The 18,676-nt window shown below is 40.5% G+C and overlaps 1 protein-coding gene across 3 annotated transcripts in view; it reads left to right on the forward strand.

Annotated features, from left to right (window-relative positions):
• The first annotated feature begins 697 nt into the window (after positions 1 to 697).
• Positions 698 to 18,676, forward strand: part of SYT1 (synaptotagmin 1) — a 348,639-nt gene continuing 330,660 nt past the window's right edge. For 2 of the 3 annotated variants that reach the window (XM_032688528.1, XM_032688529.1), the window contains exon 1: positions 699 to 941. The gene's annotated coding sequence lies outside the window, so the exon portion shown is untranslated. Of the gene's footprint in view, positions 942 to 18,676 lie in introns of all 3 variants that reach the window. The other variant, XM_032688530.1, reaches the window with a different exon arrangement.

The following is an 18,676-nucleotide window of genomic DNA, read 5'->3' on the forward strand; positions in this document are numbered from 1 at the left end:
CAATGTTAATCAAAGCTCCAGTTCAGAGTGGGTAGATCAAGGGAATTAAGTTAACCCTTGCACGTCCTTACCTGAACACGCGATACGGTCTGCTCTCGCCTAAGCCACAGGCCAATTACGACTCACCGCTCAGTCGCGACTGCCCGGTGCGAGCAGCCCAGGGGCCGCCACAGAGGGACGGCTGCGCACCGTAGGCTCGCTAAAAGTACCAACAACGCCTGGCGGGGGTCGCCGCCGCCTCCGCTTCCCGCCGACCTACCAGCGAGGGCTCCTGCCGCGCCCTGCCCGGGGCACCCCGCTCACCCGACGGTCGCTGTGCTTGTGGCACAGCGCCTCGTGCTGCCGGGCGGCAGCCCCGGGAATGCCAGCCACGCCCGCCATGCGCGGGGATGCCCTCCTCATCCTCACCACCCTCCCCCTCTTCTTCCTCCCCCTCTTCTTCGTCCCCCTCCTCCTCCTCCCCCGCCCGCCACCGCCCGGCCCCGCCCGACGGGGAGGACGGAGACCGGGCGGCCGCGGGATGGGCGAGGCCGGTGCGGCGGCTCCACCCATGCTGGGCGCCACGCCATTGGCGGCCCGGGCGCGTGTCCCCGCCCCGCAGCCAATGAGGGCGTTGGGCCGGGGGTGATGGGCTGCCTCTCGCGGGAGGGATTCCTGGAGACGCTGCAGTGTGGCGGCGCTCCGGGCGCCGCGCAGCCCCCGTGCCACCTCCACCGCCCCGCCCGTCCCGCACTGCCTTGCCCGCCGGCGGCCGACACCGCCGCTCAAACTTAACGCCCGGCGCGCCGCCAGCCCGCCGAGCGCAGGGGATCGGGGCAACCGGCCCGCTGTGCCGGGGGCGCTCCGCCCGCACCCCGCCGTGCACCGCAGCCTCGCCCCGGGAGGTGCCGCCGCGGGGAGAGGCTGAAGGACGAGCCGAGAGCGCCCGACCCGGTTGCCAGGTAAGGCAGAGCTCCGGGGCTGCCCGCTGCCGCGCCCGGGCGGCGTCGCCTCGGGCAGGGGGGGCGCCCGCTGTGCGGGCGGGGGCAGAGCACATGCTCCGGGGGCGGCCGGCGGCTCTGCCCGCGGCTGCCGGGGGGCGGGGGCCCGCCCCTGGAGCGGTCCCGGCGGGGGTAGGGGCGGTTACGGGAGGGGCGACACAGACAAAGGGGGCGCCCGCGCCCCCCCCCCCCCCCCCGCCGCTCCCGCGGAGCTCCGCTGTCGCCACCCCCCGCTCTGGCTGTAGGAGAGGGGAGCTGTCCGCCCTGCATCTCTCCATCCCTCCCCGCCGCTGCCCGGAGCCGGCGCCCAGGCGGTCGCCGAGCCAACTTGTTTCTCCGGGTGTCACCTGGCTGCTGCCGCCGCTGTGCCCTCGCCCTCGGCAGGGTGGTCTGTCCCGACGGCCGTCCCTGCCGAGAGCGGTGGGGCACTGCGGTGTGCCCCCGCCGGCGCTGGTCTTCCCTCTGGACCGCAGGATATCTAATCATCATTTGTGTATCAATTCACAAAACCCTTTCCCACATTACTTAGAAAGGCTACCAGGCTAACGCGTTTTCTTTCCGTGCAATTTCATTTTCTTTGACATTATTTCCTTCATTTTACGGAATGCTGCTTGCCCTGCTTTGATGTGGGGTACGTTTTAGTCTGGTTCCCAGACGCACACGGTATGTTTAAAAGTTAATTTTGGCTATCAAACTCTACTAGGGACAGTAGTAAGAAAGTGGCAAAGAATATGAATATTTCTTTTGTTTCCAGTCTTCTGAAATAAAGATATCAAACGACTACCGACTTCTGGTAGTCAGTGTAGTAAATAAATTAAATGTAGTCATTGGAATGAGCCTGTGTGGTACTTTCAACAATCTGTAATTCAATCATCTCTGATACAAGCTGCCTTTTGCTATTATTCATCAGACCCAGCTGAGTGATTTCTGTCAGATGGGAAGGGGTAGAGAGAAATCTCTAGGTAAATGTAACTGAAAAGCTTTCCAAGTTGAGTCCTAAATGAGCACAGAAAAGCACTTGGCCACAATTTCGAGACAGATGTTGGCATCCAAATAAATCATTTCTTTTGGTTGTCTGGGGATGTCAAGTTTTATTTTCCTTCTTTAATAGCCATTTGTGGGTGAAGAAGGAGTTCTGTCTTTATTGCCTTGTAAACTCAGTGCAAAATGTTGTAGTGCAACAATATTTCAATGGCTCTGAAATAATATTTTCTGTACAAAGGTCAGTAGAGTAATTTTAGATACACATACATGTTATAGACAAATAGACTACTAATCTGCAATGGTGATACTCATCCTCAGAGCTGCTGTGCAGTGTGCCATCCATGTTGCATGTTAATCTATTATGTGCTGTTTAAACTGCTTTATTGTCCGTGAGAGTTACTTCATCCTAAGAAGTGGAAGATGGTATTTGTAGACCCAAGGGGAGTCTCCTTTCCCTGGTGAGTTGACATCTAGAGTTACAGATGAGCAGTTGTTATAGGAGTGTCCCTGAAAAAGGGAGGGGGAGCTTTTGGGTACAAGGACAAGTAAGCAGTGAACTAATTTGCTTTGTGAGGATGTGAAATGACATCTCCTGCCAAGCTTAAATAAACCTGCTCAGAAGAAGTGTAAGGAGATTGCACATGTGTCTAGAATAGTATTTTCTTGTCTGTCTTGGAAACAAATGACCTGATTTTATGTCTTGAGTCAAATACGTATCTTTTTTTCTTTCAAGCTTTTTGCATTTGTTGTTTTATTAGTAGTGTCTGAGGGGAATATACTTTAATGTGGTATAGTTGCTCAAAATTTGCATCCATGCAATTCATAATTTGAAACTATATAGCTTAAAAATGTAGTGTAGGCAGCTTGAGTGAGAAGAGATAATTTAAAAAAGAACCACAGGGCATAAGATAATGACATGCTGTAGGAAATAATCATACTCCTGCACTTGCAAAAGCATGAAATGTTCCAGTGTAGCCATTTCATACAAGCCCAATTTTCCTTCACATTAAGAGCGCCTAAGTGAGCCTTATTAATGTTTGATGCAAAAGATGCTAAATCCATTTTAAGGATTGATACTGGAATTTAAAGAGGTAGCTCACAGACTAACAGAGCAAATCTAACACTTCTCCAAAACAAATGTGAAAAATAATCTGTTACCATGTATGTCATAGCAGCACAAGTGGGATATAGCCTTTTCTGTACCACGGGTGGGCAAGAAGCCCTTTAAAACCATGGATACAAAACAGTGTTTGATTTAACAATCTGAAATGTTCTCTTACCTTAATCATAACTTAAATCAGATATAACAGCTGACTGAGAAGATGCTCAGTGTTGATTAGTGTAGTAGTTGAGAAGGTGTGAGATAAGGGAAGGTTCTGTTTGTCAGAAACCTAAAGGAAAAAGAATCTATATTTTTCCAGCTAGCAGAGAGACACCGGAAACATAAAATCAATTTTTATGGTCTTTTGGCAGGGTTGGCTGTAATAAGTAAAAAGGAGCAGTTCAGTGTTTGGCTGAAGTTTTTAAGCCACTCAGCTGTACAGAACTCAGTTAATTGATGTTTTCTCACATGAAAATGAAGCTCTTATTTAGCATATCATGATCTTTTCCTCTCAGTTCAACAGTCTGATTACAATTTTAAAAATACTTGTGTGGGGGTTTATATTTATATGCACATTTAAACACACAGATAAACTCTTTACTGGGAATTGTGTTCTGAATAAAGAGTGCATACAACCTCTTTTACCTGCTGTGGAAGAGACATTAAAGTTTGCAATACAAATAAAAAGGAAAAGAAAATATTTCTGCGTGTCTGGAAGAAAAGCATGGAGGAATTATTACGCATGGATCCCATGATCTCCTTCCGTTTGCTGGAGGTGCCCATATAAATGTGCAGTTCCACAAAGAAATACTTCATCGTTTGATTTTGCTTTGATTCTTTGTAGAATGTTTGTTTTAAACATAACTTGGTGTTTAGGAAGAACCTTAATTAGAAATACAGATAAGGGAGGCTCATTAGCCAACTATCAATTCGTGTTTACTGCTGATATTTACTAAAAATACTTGTGGTTAAATAAAAGCATTTGCCAGACTAAATAAACAAAATAGGTTAACATATTTTCAGGATTGTTAAGTACAAATGTCATCTTTGCTACAGTGGGCTTTATTCCTCCCTAATATACCTCGGTAAAAAGGGGGATTAGGAAATGGTGTTTATACTGTTAGATCTTTTACAGAAATACCGGATACTAAAGTAGATTGCATAGGAGGAGGACAACTGACAAGGGTTTTTCATGATTTCTTCTGGTGAGATGCTAAGAGCAGGCTATAGGCAACTTCTTTCAGGGACAGACCAGCTGAGCGATTTGTGCAAGCAGTGTGTGGAAAAAGTTTTGTTTGAATAAAAAAAAAATAAAATATTTAAAAATATTTTTTGAAAATATTTTTTTCCCTTGAGGACTGCAGTGACTGAAAACTGGATAGGAGCCATAATAAGAATGTCTCCTTAAGTACTACTTTTGACAAATGTTAGTCAGTATGTTTTAGAGGTTGACTTCTCTATTGTTTTCCTTAAGTGACTAAAGGAGTAGCACATGAATGTGTTATGAGAGAGCTGAGCATTTTTCTTAATCTGTTTTCTTGTCATTACTAGTCTGGAGGTCTTTCCCCGGAACAGCAGGCACTGAGCACTTCTCCTTCTCCATACTAGAGGGAGTGGTGTTGCCATCTTTTAAATTCTCAGAGAATTGCAAACACAGGATGCCATTTCTCTTTTCTAGTCATCCCTAAAGATGCTCAGAGAAATGTATCGGAGCACAAAATAAATCTGGAATTTCTCCTATGCAGTGTAATTATCTGATAAACTACTAATATTTAAAAGGTTCTTCTAAATGGAGAAAATTTACAAATTTTAAAAAATGTCACAAAAACTTATCCAAGTGACTTAGTATTCATCGACTCTGAATTATTATAGTAATAAACCATTTTTCAGGAAACAAAATTTTATTTAGGAGTGGCTAAAACCAATTTGGTTATTTTAGTGCTGCTGTCTGTAAGTTTCCTGGACACTATTCAGAATTTATAACAGTAGCCAAATGTATTGAAGTAGCTTTAATACTCTAGCCATGTCTGTAGTGACTACGTACATGAGTACCACAAAGACATGAGGATACGTGCCTCAAAGTTGCCCAGTAATGTTTTAATGAATTGGTTAAAATTCTGCTTGCAAGTTCTGGTTTGTACCTTTATCTTAAGGTATTATTTTTCTATATGTGGCTGAAAAATTGGTGTAACAGTTGCTACGTGGGAAAGCTGGTAACCAGTTGCCTGGCTTGGCTCAGAGACAGGAGTTTACGTGTGAATTCACTCATCTGTATGTGTTTGAATAACCACGTGGATAGTGCAGTTGAAAATAATTGGAGTGCTTTTGCACAAGGCATGATAGAATATGCTGAATTGGAAGGGGCTCACAAGGATCATCAAGTCAAACCCTTAGGCCCCGCACAGGACCATCCCCAAGAGTCACACCACGTGCCTGAGAGTATCATCCAAATGCTTCTTAAACTCTGGCTTGGTGCTGTGGCCGCTTCCCTGGGGAGCCTGTTCCAGTGCCCAACCACCCCCTGGGTGAAGAACCTTTTTCTAATGTTCAGCATAAACCTCCCCTGGCACAACTACAGGCCATTCCCTTGGGTCTGGAAATAAAGATTCCATGACAAATAGTTTATTTGGTTCAGGATGTTGTCTCAGTCATGCTTTTCCTAGAAAATTTGTGCATTTGTACGTTAACAGGTGAACACTAGACCTAACTCTTATTTGGAACACTTAAGGATCACTTGTAGCATGTAATTTTAATTTTTTTTCCTTTTCCCAGTATTTCTTTATAATAATTTATTTCTATTGGATTTCTATAAACATGTATTAGAATTGGGAGGAATTCTTAGAAGAATATGTAACAATGCAGTTAGAGTGTGGTGTTTTGTTTTGTTGTTTTTTTTCCAAAGGCTAAAAGTGATAACTTAAGAAAAACTTGATGATGTGATGTGTTGATAAAAGACACAATATATTGATGAATAGTTGAGGGTTAAAGAAGGATTGTGTGATATACATACACCCCGATCAAAATAGTTTTGAAACTTTTTTTTCTGATTAAAAAAGGACTGTGTTTCTTGTTGAAATTGTAAGCTTGTTTTGAATTTAGTCAGGCATTTGATTTAGTTTAGGGTAATGTTCTAATTATAAAAATAATGGTGTAAAACAGCATCGTTGTCCCTGTAAACGGATTTCTTTTTTTCATGTACTAGATTGCAGAAGAGATAGTGTATGAGGAATTGCCATCTCTATTATTCCAACTCTTTTCATTACCTTTGACAATGATCTGGAATAAAATACAAAATCCATATTCATGAATGTAATTCTGGGGTTTTTGTGCCAATTTTAATAAAATTGGGAAAAGTGCTAATATAAACTGATTTAATTTGGTTTCTCATCCTACAATATCTGAATATGTGTTTTAACAAAGTGAAAAACAGTAATACTTTTGCCTACTTCCAGTAAAAAAAAATCATGAGTCTCCCTAAATACTAGCTCTGAGAAAAGAATTGGGGATTACATCTGGAGATCATCATCTGCCCCAATTTTGAAGAGCAAAGAAGCCATATGCATCTGTAAGCACTGCTCAGAGTAGGAAAGATGCCCATCTCAGAAAGGATGCCACATGACTAGAATTATTTTAGAGGAAGGACTTGAGTTGTGTGATTTGAGATGTGCCCAATCTGTTTCTCAGTGGAAGTCCTAAAAGCTTACCATTCTCTTTGGAAAGCTGTATGTGCCGAGAGCTTCCTTGATGCCCACACAGTGAACATATTAAATTATGCTCTGGTATGTAAAAGGTCACACAGCAGCCTGGCTGGGCACACAAACCACAAGACCCCAAACTAGAAATGAGGTATCAATGTTTTTCCATCGGAGTAGCAAGTGTGTGAGCCACCTTAGTGAGGAGATGATACCTTTACTTGAAGTCTGTAGATCAGTATTTTCTTTCCTTTTAGCTAGACCAGGTACAAGTTCTAGATTTGATGGTGAAATTGCTGGATTTCTGATTTGTGTTAATCCATGAGAACAGAGTAGGTAATCACCTGTCCTTCTGACCTTAAAATCACCAACCCATTGAACTTGCTGCTATTGACTCCTACTGTGTCTCTTGGATTAAATAGTATTTGTTGTAGAAGATGTTGCGACATGTTACTTGTGTAGTGTGAAGAGGTTCTGTCTGAACTTCCTTTAAGCTGCCCTTGTATGTTATAATCCTATTTTGTCCCATGTTACTGACAAGAAATTTTTGTTTGTTTATCTAACTGGTGTTAATCTTTGAGACCCGATTTAAAGCCTATTGAAGTCGATGACACTTCCTTCCATTTATTTTGTTCCTCTGATACGTCCTAAAACTATAAATTGAGTTTATTACTAGGAACTTTGATTTAAAAGAATATGCCTGTTACTCTTTTAAGATGTGGGAGAACCAATGTCCTGTGTCCCATCATTCTAGCGTGGACTTGCGTGGACTTGCATAAATAGGCCTTAGTTTCTCGATGCCATCAGTGAGATGCTACCCAAGGGACAGTTTTCTGCTAAACCTGTTTTGGAGCTGGCTGTGGAGGTGTCAATCCTTGTGCCTGGCATCTGAGCCAGGGAACCCTGTCATGATTCTGCTTTGCACCAGGATAAACTTGTCTTGGTGGGCATCTCGTATGTCCTCTTTCCATGTGTACTACATGGCTATGGATGGTTAATTGGTGGCATTGGTAAGAAAAGAGGTGTCTGTTAGGAGAGGGATACAACTCAACTGAAAAGGCAGGTAAGAGTTAGCTTTGAGAGTGTCTTCCCACTGAATTGCAAAGAGATGTCCTTGACTAGTCCAGGTAAGGGTGGAAGACAAACACATTTTTGACTGCTAGTGGAGTGATGGTTGAATTTCAGGATTTCTGGATCCTGAAATTAAAGTTTATGTATTTTCTAACAACCCAAATGTTTAAAGATGTGTTTGTTACGCTGTTGCATTTGATAACTGTATCATGCTAATATTTCCTTATGAAGAGTGTCAGTGGATTTTTTTTTTCCACAGTTTTCACTTCTTCATAGTTTCTTTTCATAAACTAACAACAAGCTGCTACCTTGCACTTGCTCGTCAGTTTTGGCTTTCTTACTTCATGCTTTGTTAGCTTGCTCAGCTGTTAGTTAGAGCAGAGAAACACCAGGCAATATCCATGTGACCTTGACAGAGGTCACTTTCTTCTTCATGATGTCCTGTAGCTGCATAAGGCCTTTGCTGCTCTTATCTTGTATATTTGCCTTATTTTTGTAAATTCTACATAGTAGGATTGAAATATTGCTTTTTTAAAAATTAATATGTATTTACCACTCTTCTAGCCTGTTGAGAAAATGTTGAAAGTGAAAACTTAAAGTAAAATTGTCTGGGACAAAAACACCTGAAGTCACATACTATAGTACTTTCTTGCTCTTGTCATCTTCAAAACATGTGTCCATTTTTAGTAATGACTTGGACCTACATTAATATTCGATATGCAAATATTGGCTTTATAAATCATACACTGGCTAATAATTGTGAGTTGTTTACTCAGAATCAATTATTCTTATTAAATATTGATATGAAAGTTCTGTTATAGTGAGCAAGGCATAAAACTCACTATGGAAATCAGCATTTTAGAAGAAGAATAATAGTAATAAATATTTTATCTTGATATCAAGCAGCTATTGCTCAGATTTTTAAATTGAGCACTGCTTATCTATGTAGTGTTGATTAAATTCTAAAGCAACAACCAGCCAAATGTCTGTTAAAGGTGATGAACCAGTCCTTTGCAGGCATAGTAGAGACTTATTGAAGGATTCAAATGAATCCCAAAAGCCAAAACCTCTTTCTACCTTTCCAGATAACTCATGTATATATGTACTCATTGATGGGATTCCAAATTGTATGTGTTCCATATAAGTGAAAGGAAAAACAATTGGCATAATTTTAATGGAGCTTGTCAATATTACTCTAGTTATAGCTTTTTTGAATTTCCTTCTGATACTAATGTGATACTGGGAACATGTCATTTGATTTGTGTTGAAATTTGGCTCTTAGAATGTCTGTTCACTTCAGCTACTTTTAAAACAATGTATGAATTCAGTGGTGTTAGCTGATTACTTAGAATAAAGCTAAATTATTTGCTGGAAGGGATTATCATCTGGCATGCCTTACTCTGTGGCGTTACTGCCCTCTTCCACTTAGTTCTGTGACTTTTTTTGTGATGAAGAAAAAGAATCTTTACTGGGGAGGTAAAAACCTAACCTCTTGGCATAGTTCACGATGTTGGCTGTAGGTGTTTAAAGTAGACGAATGTGTGAATTTGAAAGGATGACCTCAAGTGCAGACAAAAAGTCATAGGTGGAGGTAGTGAGTATGGAGCCTAGTTGAAGACATATTCATGAAGATTTCTATAAGTTAACAAATTGTTCAAGGTTTTGTCCTGCAGTGGGCCAAATATTGGCTATTTTGTGTGTCCTTTTGGGATAAATATATTGATAATTCTTAATACCATAGAGGTTATGCTGATGAGGTAATGTAAGAATATATCCTCAAACTTTGAAAAATATTAGCTCAGCCTGTCCTGCTTACAGCCGTAGTGCTGTTCAGATACTTAAAGGTAGTTACTTCAGTCAAACTTAGATGTAATTGTATTGAATAAATTCTAGGTTTTAAAAAGTTTTAAGAGGTGTATCGTATAGAGTGTAAACTGTGCTTAGTGTTTATCTTATGCTGTAGCACTTATAAAAAAAAGAGTAAGGGAATGTACTGAAACTTTCCCTCTCTTAAAGACCATCAGCATGTTTATTGGTTGTGGTTAGTCAAGTTTGTTGTAGTTTGAAGCTCTTGCCTCATTATTATTGGGCATATGAGTTTTCTGTACCCATGAGTAACAAGACTGGGAGGAACTAAAAGTAGTAGGCTTAGCAGCAAAATGTGTTAGTGGAGGGGCTGTATGTTCATCAGTGATGATCAAAAGTTCTACACCTGTTTTTGCAGAGGTAAAGATGATGACCTACACAAACACAGCCCAGCAGAGATGGAACTAAACCTTAGCTGGTTCGTTGCAGCAAGTTAGTGTCTAAGACTAATATGCAATAAGCGTATTCACCATATGGGCCAGCACCCTTGCGAATATGAATACAGTCACAGCATGTACAGTTGCTCTCAGTTTTAACAGTAGTAAATACACATGGGTTTTTCCCTAGATAAGGCACACGGAGTGAGCCTGAAACAAATGCATGCTGAAATTTTGTTTCCTGTTACAAAGCAACTGCTTCGGGCCATGTTACTTTTTTCCATTGGACTTGGTTTAATATTGTGCTTCCAATTCTGGCTCAGAATTCCAATTCTTAGGCCAGAATTCTTGTTAGTGTATTTCTAGTGAATCATATTTTTTTAGATGAGCTGAGTTAGGTCCCAGAAATACAGAATTACTTTTTTTACCCTTCAAAGCACTTATGATTGAATTGGAATACTGGAAGTTATTTATTGTCACCATCACTTAGAACAGACTTTTAAACCTATTTTGTTTTTATAAGTTGCTTGCTTGTCTGGACACATGGGAAAAGATCTAGGTGTGATGGCTTAGCTCTCCACATCCTCTGTTAACACAGTGAATTCCAAATGTAGGTTGTAACCGGTGACAGCTGTTTCATAAAGAGCTGCTTCGTATTTGTGAGAAGCAGTGTTTGCTCTGCAGTCTCTTTAGAACAGGGCATGACAAATCTTGTAATGTGTTAACAGTGTGCTTAGCATAATAGGATCCAGATCTTTGACTGGGGACATGGACAGTTGTGCAAAAAAGTAAAAATAAAATTTAGCCCAAATGTTGGAAAAAGTGCCATTATATAAGGCCCCCAGAGATCAATAAACAACTCACTGCTGTAACCATATCATTCTTCTTCAAAAGGGATTTTAATTGTGTCATGGAAACTTCATACTTGAAAAGGTGAACGCTTGTTTGTTAGGCATTCTGCTAGATATATTTTGCTGGTCATTGAGGCTGTACTGTTCATACTAGGGGACTTGGACATCCAGTTTAGATCTCTAAGTAGAAACTATGCTGAGTTACTCTTTACAACCTCTTTACCTTCAATGTGGTATAACTTAGGAATTTTTCAGTTTTATATATGAAAAAGTTTCCTGTTTTCCAGTAATCTGATTTGCCATTTTCTGGTTGAAAACTGGGTAAACTGTTTGGCTTGCTACTGAAAAAAGCTATTTCATGTATAATACCGTGCTCACAACTGAGATTTGAATTATTTACAGGTGGGATGGTACAAAGGGACTGGCTTTTAGCCTTCTGTGGCCAGGAGGGAATTTATCTGGCATAAAGGAGATAAACTAATTCCAGCTTCAGTAATACTTAAGAGACTAGCTGTTTCATACCAGAAAGCAGTTTTTATGATAAGAGAATTAGCAAAGTTCTGCTACAGCAGCTTCCCCAATACAGAAACCAGGTCATCTGTCTGGAGGTTGATGCAATTATTGGAGATTTCTGCTCCCCCTCTCAATGAGAGGCTGATACAGGAGAACATCTAGTCCTGCTCTGGTATGTGACAGCATAAATGGGTGAAACAAATACAAAGCCAAAACCACAGCTGCCCAGGTAGGCTGTCTTGAACACAGACATGATGATTGCAGGTAAAGATTTTAGAATTACCTTTTTATAAAGCATGCAAATCTGTACATAACAGAGAGTCATTTATGTTAAGTAGAAGCCAGTCAAACTAGTGTCCTGTTGATATGTTGAAACATAAATCCAATATGACAGATGGGGATCAATGGCAGAGGGAGATTAAGGATAGGATTCATGTCATTTAAGTTTAAATACCTCCAGAAGGTGATTCATTTGACCTACCTTAGGCATCTGTCTTTGTGTGAGATGGACTACTCTCCGGACGTGAGATGGACTGCTCTTTGAAGCTCTCTTCCTTTCCAGTGACTGTAAAAAGTCTGAGATCACTAGATGAGACTTAATCAGCCAATTTTTAGACACCTGACATGGGACACTTTAATCCTAAGTGATGAGCCTAAGGGCTCATGCAGAGTTTGTGGCAAGGCTGAGAAGTGAACCCCGGTTTTCTGGAGCCAAGCTAACCACAATACCATCTTTTCTATGAAGAGGAGCATTATGTGTACAACTAGTGTGTGATGACTGCTTAAAATTGCTTTAAAATAAAAATAAAAAAAATAATTGATCAAAAGGTGGGTGGTGGTGTATTTGGAAATACCTAATTCAAATTGGACTTAAATTACTTATTTTACTGCAGTTAGTGTTACTGTATTTGATTCAGGGGAATAGAGAATCACAGAATCAGTTAGGTTGAAAATGACCTGTAAAATCATTGAGTCCTGTCAGTAAACCTGCACTGCTGTGTATCAACCTCAGTAGTACAGTAACTTTGTGTAAGAGTCTAAGTTTAAAAAGAATATTTGGAGATAAATGTTTTTGCTGAATAGAAAAGTAAATGTATCTTTCTGCAGAATCTGTGCAGTGCTGTCAGGAAAGAATAAACTTTATATCTTAAAGTAGAGATCTTGAAAATAATGAAAACTTTACTATCAGCTCTGCAGAAAGATGGACGTCTAGTCAGTAAAATTGTAAATAAAGGTCCATTGTGCAGGAGTGACAATATTTTATATATAGCTATGGGCAGTTTGAAGTCAGACTTGTCCACTCTGTGCTGATGAAAGTGGGCTTCTGTGAGGGGAGACAGCTTATATTACAACAGTTAAAAGATACGATGTTTTCTGAAAATGGAATATGAAAGCTGATATGGAGAGTGCTGCTGGCTCCAGCTTTGGATCTTGCCCGAAGCATTCAGGGAACCAAGCAGGTCTGCAGAAGTGGTGTGACGCTTGGCAGAGTGGAGGAATTGCCTCTCTTCTGGTCAGCAAAGCTCTGGGAGGAGACAAGAACAGCAGCAGCTCAGATGTTGCTAGAGTGTGTGTTTTCCCCCTCTGAAGGGCAGTAGGTTTTGCACCTGAACAAGCACAGTGCTTTTAGGGGTTAGCTTGGTTCTTCTTTGCTTGCCTCCCTGCGTACACCCAACGCTTCCCTTCCTCCTTAGCCTACTTCAAAGCTGCAGTTTGTGAGTGAGATGAAATCATGTTTTCTGAGCTGTAGTGCAAAATCTGTTCAAATGGCTTTGTGTCATTTATATGTAAAAATCTGTTCCGATGATCCTGTTCCAGCTGTGAACCAGAACATCCCAGAAGTATGACCCTCTTAATTCATGGCATCACATCTCTACATGGGAATATACTGTGATATTAAAGCTTCAAGGTGTAAATGTTTGGGGTTTTTTCAATGAATTGCTGTGGTAAGGGAATAAAGTGTGCTGTATTAAGCTAAAATGGAAGCTGGCAATGTGAAGAGTAAAATAGGATGTATATTTTAAGCTTATGTAATTTCTGCCTCTAGACATTGGGAATTGGCTATTGGTTTCATGGTACAGTAGAAATTGTATCTTCATGTTAGAGCTAAAGTAAAGTTAAATTAGAGTGGTATAGAAAGAAAAATCTAGTACTCTGAAGTATTATATCACAGCAAAACAGTTGTCTTGTTGACACAGATCATAAGAATTTCTGAGTCTGAAGAGTTTCAATATCTAAACATGATGTTTTTATAGCTAAATGAACCTTTATAAGGTAGACATCAACTATGTATAAATGCAGAAGAGTATATCTAAAATCTGTCATGCTGTCAGAATACAACTGTTTTCTCTACAAATATGGGAATTGTCACTTATCTGCATTCTCTCCTTGCCCTATTTCTCCCCCATATGTTGATATTCACCCATGTGAAAGAGGCCAATTATAGTTTGGCCGTTGTATAAATAATGCAGAAGTTGTCAGTGGCAGAGGAAAATTTATGTTAGAAGACTGAGGGGTTGAATAAGAAAATAAAAGCACCTTTTAATGAAGGTAATGATCTCTGTTTCTCTATCACTTCATGTTAAAAAAGGTATTTAAAAAACGCCCATCTTTTAGTTCTTCATCTAAGGACTGGTTTTAGTAATAAAATCCTGGTTCAGTTTTCAATCAGAATATTTTGTTCTGCAGTATTTTCCCTTTTGACTTTTCCCCAAGCCCTCCTGGGAGCAGGCACTGATCTTTCCCCTTCTCAGGGATTGGTGCTGAGCAGCAGCTGAACTGGAGGAATACCCCAGGACCATGTCGAGGCTCATAGGGAGAGGGCATCTCTTCCCCTTGGCTTTATGGTAAACATTTGGAAAACACAGCGCAATCTGGAGTCAGGCTGCCTTGAAAGTAAATTAATTAGACTCATTAAAGGTGGAGTCCCAAACTTCAGAGCAGCTGGGGCTGATTCTTGATAGCTGTTGCTGGTAGAGCTGGACCCCAGGTGCGTGCTGGGGTACAGGCTGGCTTGGAGTTGCTGTGAAGTTGGCCAAGCTAAATAGCACATTGTTAGTGTGGCTTGTTGTTGGCCTGCTCTTCTGGAAGATGGTCAGAATGTGATCTCAGATGATGTGCTGAGTTTGTTTAATTTCTTGTCTCTTTCCTCCAGCTGCTGTTTCTCTTGAGTATTACAGAGGCTGGTGTGGCCTTAAATATAGTTGTATTTAGGCATCCACTTGGAAGGTCTCACTGACCTGACAGCAGCCTTCAGTGAAACTTGCTTGTCTGCATGGCTACTGGGTCTGCAGTACCTCTGACTGATGCATCAACAGCAGATGAATGATGTGCTAGCCCTTGCCTTTCATAAATGACTCCTTGTTTTCCATGGTGATGCTCTTAATGTGATTGTTAAAAAGGATACTTACAGAAGGAGATAAGGGAAAGCCTGCATATTTTGTGAGTCTTAAAACAGTAATAATGAGGTAAGCAAGTATCTCTTTTTTTTTTTTTTTTTTTTAATCAGGAAGCTGCAATTTTCCTCGTTATCTTTACTCTTTCATGATTGAGCTGTTTGTTTCCAGATGGCTCCTGTGCATGCGGGGATAGGGACACACGTGGCCCAATCTGTTCAGCTGCCGGCCTCGCATCAAACAGCCCAAGGTGCTGGGCACGCTGGCTCATTTGGAGCAGTTTGGCAGCCCCTCCTGTAGCAGTTATTCTGGTGCTTTAATTTCCAGACAGAAAGGCTTTGAAGCAGCATCCTTTTGTGGGAAGAAGAGATTTCAAGGTTCAGAAACTGAAATGCAAAACTGCAGCCACCTATCACCTTTCAAATGAAATTGAATTTATCAGCGTTTCTAAATGTGTCTGCTGTACCAAAGCATTTTGAACTTTTTATTCCAGGTGTTGGTTTCATTAAGCTATTTCTTTTTTCCATTCTGCTGTAGCAGAGTTCTTATTGAAGTATCAGATATGTCAAGTGAAGTATGTAAACAATTATTTTTTTTCATTTTTGACAAAAGTATTCACCAGAGACAAGAGTTGGTGTGTGAAAATACGAAGTCAGCACCATGTGTTTAAGGGTACAATGTCAATCTTGCAGAGGCCTTGAACAACACTTGCTCTTTTTTTGGAAAGATACATCCAAATACATTTCTTGGATTAGTTTTGCCTATGGCTGTGTTAGGCTTTAAATTGACCAGACAGTTTGCCCACACTTTTCTTCCCTTACATGTGCCCTTCTCTTCCATACTTCTTTAAAAAGAACTATGAGGGAAGAAGGATGGGAAATGTAATTAAACACAGGTACTGCAATAAGCTCTGGTTAGGAGGCAAATGAACTTAATGAACTGTAAAGGCTCAAGAGGTGTCCTGTATATAATCAAAAAGTAACTCATTAATACAATAGACAAGGTGATTAGGTATCACCCTATCAGTGATTGAATGAGTTAATCAGTTGTCAATGATTAGAGTCTGGTTTTCAGAAACCATGGTGGTGGTTGGGTAAGCCCTGAAGTCGCCGTAGTAAGGTACTCATTCTATGCAGGGTTCTGTGCATGTGAATTGCTGAGCATCTGGAAATCCCTCTGACATTAAAGTGATCTGTACAGGCGAAGTGTACTTCTAGTTAAAATAGAAACTTCTGAAATAAAAGCATGAGATATTGATACAAAATGGGTACTGTGTATAGATTTAATTTTGGTGGGAGGAGATCTTGGAAAAACCTTTTACCATACCAAATTATTTTTGTAAGAGAAACATAGCTTTGTATCTGAGCTGAGAATCTCTTCAGACAACACTTTATTGATATGTCTGCTGAGAACAGAATTGCAGAATCATTTAGGTTGGAAAAGGCCTCTAAGATCTTTGATCCCAACCATTAAAGGTTGGGAAGGTGTACCAGGGAGATAAAGAGAATTTTATGAAATATTTCAAATAGCTTATGGAAAGGGCATAATTTTCTGGGGGTTTTTGTGGTTTTTTGGTTTTTTTCTTATTCTTCCCCATGGCTCTTCTGAACATATAAACAATTACAGTTTCAGAGACGCTGCTTTATATGAAGCAATGCTATTGAACTCTGGCCCTTCTTATTATAGTTTTTCAGCAAATGTGTGGTCTTCTGAAACCTTAATGACCTGGTCATTATTGCAGCAAGATTTTGTCTTGAGACTGTTGTGTGGTTCAAATTTTCTGAAGTTTCTTCTGAAACTATCACTTGGAAATCAAAGTTGTTTTTACCTCTGCTGTATTATAGCAGTGTTTAAAAATAACTAAGTGTGTAACTTCAGATGGCTATCACATCAGGTGTTTGCAAAAAGAAGTAGAAATCTCACATCTAAAACGTGAGCACATGATCTAAACACTTCAGAGAATGTAATTTTTTTCAGATCCCTTAAAGCTGAATACTAATAAAATAAAGCCTCCAGAAATAAATTTCTATTGTATAAGTAGCTTTAGTTTTTGTTCAACAGCAGAAAACCAGTAATTACTCAAATAGTTTTTGACAATGAACACTTTAGATGTATCAGTCTTTGTCAGAATGAAGTCATTTTTAATTCTGCATAATGTAAAAAAGCATATAACTCTATAAATTGTTCTTGTCCATACTTGCGATGAACAGTGTTGTACAAACTAGAGTTCATTAGAACTTCCAAATTCCAATTATGCAAGTAATAGAACCTTAAGATGCTATCTGTATTGTGGAACAGAATGTCTTAATAATTTCTGTTGACAATTGACAAAAACTGGGTGTACTAAAAGTATAAGTAGTTCATATTTTAAGAATGTCAAGATAGGTTTGGTTTTTTTGCTGGTTTTTTTTCCTGCCTTTTTTTGTATTTTTGATTTTCTGAGCAGATTTCATTTTAACATTCATAGAAATAGGCGATTACTAGAGTTGAGATGAGGAGAAGGTTTCAAGCTGCAAGAGAAATTTGGGGCAATATAAAAACCTGACACAAAATAGTATCTCCAGTTTTACTTGGAAAGTTTTCAATACTGTTTTAGTTTTCAGTAGATTATGTTTTTTGTAAGGAAAAAATCAATTATGCTGACAATAGCAATAATCACACTACATGTAAGGAGTTCAAAGAATAGAAGAAAAACTGGCCAGGAGTTCTCTTCCATGGTAGAAGATAGTGACATATTATTCCATTCAATTTTAGGTTGTGCTTCATTGCTTTTGAAATAGATCTGCTTGGGACATATGCCCAAACTCAAGATGTGGTCAATGTGCTACCACAATTATTTCGTTGTTGAAAAGCTTTCTTTGCCAGAAAAAGAATTATCTAAGACAGATGCTACTATGACAAACAGCTTGAAATTCACTACAATAGATGCTGAAAAGATTAATATGGTAAGAATGTAAGTGTCAAGATTATAAATGGTTAACAATTACCTGGCTTGAGCTGGCAGGTAGCGAAACACCACTCAGACGCCTGTTTACTCCCTTCCCCCGTGGCATGGGGAGAGAATTGGGGGGTAAGAAGGGCGTGTAAGAAGTAAAATTCATGGATTGAGATGAAGACAGTTTAGTAGTACAAAAACAGAAGGGAAAATCGTAATAATGATGAAAGAATTAGATTATGCAAAGCAAATGATGCACCATGCAATTGCTGGCCACCCACCAACTGATGCCCAGTCCAAGTGGCCAAGCAATGGGGCCAGCTTTCCCCCAGTTTATATATTGAGTGTGCCATCCTATGGTGTGGCATATCCCAGTGCTCAGCTGGGGTCATCTGTCCTGGCTGTGTCTCCTCCCAACTTTTTGTGCCCCCCAGTCTCCTAGCTGGTGAGGTGGTGTGAGAAGCAGAAAAGGTCCTTCACTTAGTGTATACCCTGCTCAGCTACAACTAAAACATCGGTGTGTTATCAACATTATTACCCTAAATCCAAAATGCAGCACTATACCAGCTACTACGAAGAAAATCACAGCCAAAGCCAGTATCTGTCTTAAGCATATAGGAGAGGCAATACTTGACAGAAGATCTCTCATAGTTTGTGGGGTGAAGGGCAAAATTATCACTGTTTAAGCAGGTCAGGATTTGTAAATGACCAGTTCTACCAGCAGTGCCCAGCTTGAAGCACATTTGGAAGTGCCTTGTTTTCAGCAGGTGCTGGGCATGCATGCTGCTAAAATCAGGCTTCGCTTGGCCCAAAGGCAAATTTTATTCGTCTGTTAGAGAAACTCTGAGATAGAGGCACTTTGACCATATGACTGATAAGCCTGTAGAGAAAGCTGCCTGATGGAAAGCCT

The sequence above is a fragment of the Chiroxiphia lanceolata genome, chromosome 5 (genome assembly GCF_009829145.1).
Source record: "Chiroxiphia lanceolata isolate bChiLan1 chromosome 5, bChiLan1.pri, whole genome shotgun sequence".
Lineage (NCBI taxonomy): Eukaryota > Metazoa > Chordata > Aves > Passeriformes > Pipridae > Chiroxiphia > Chiroxiphia lanceolata.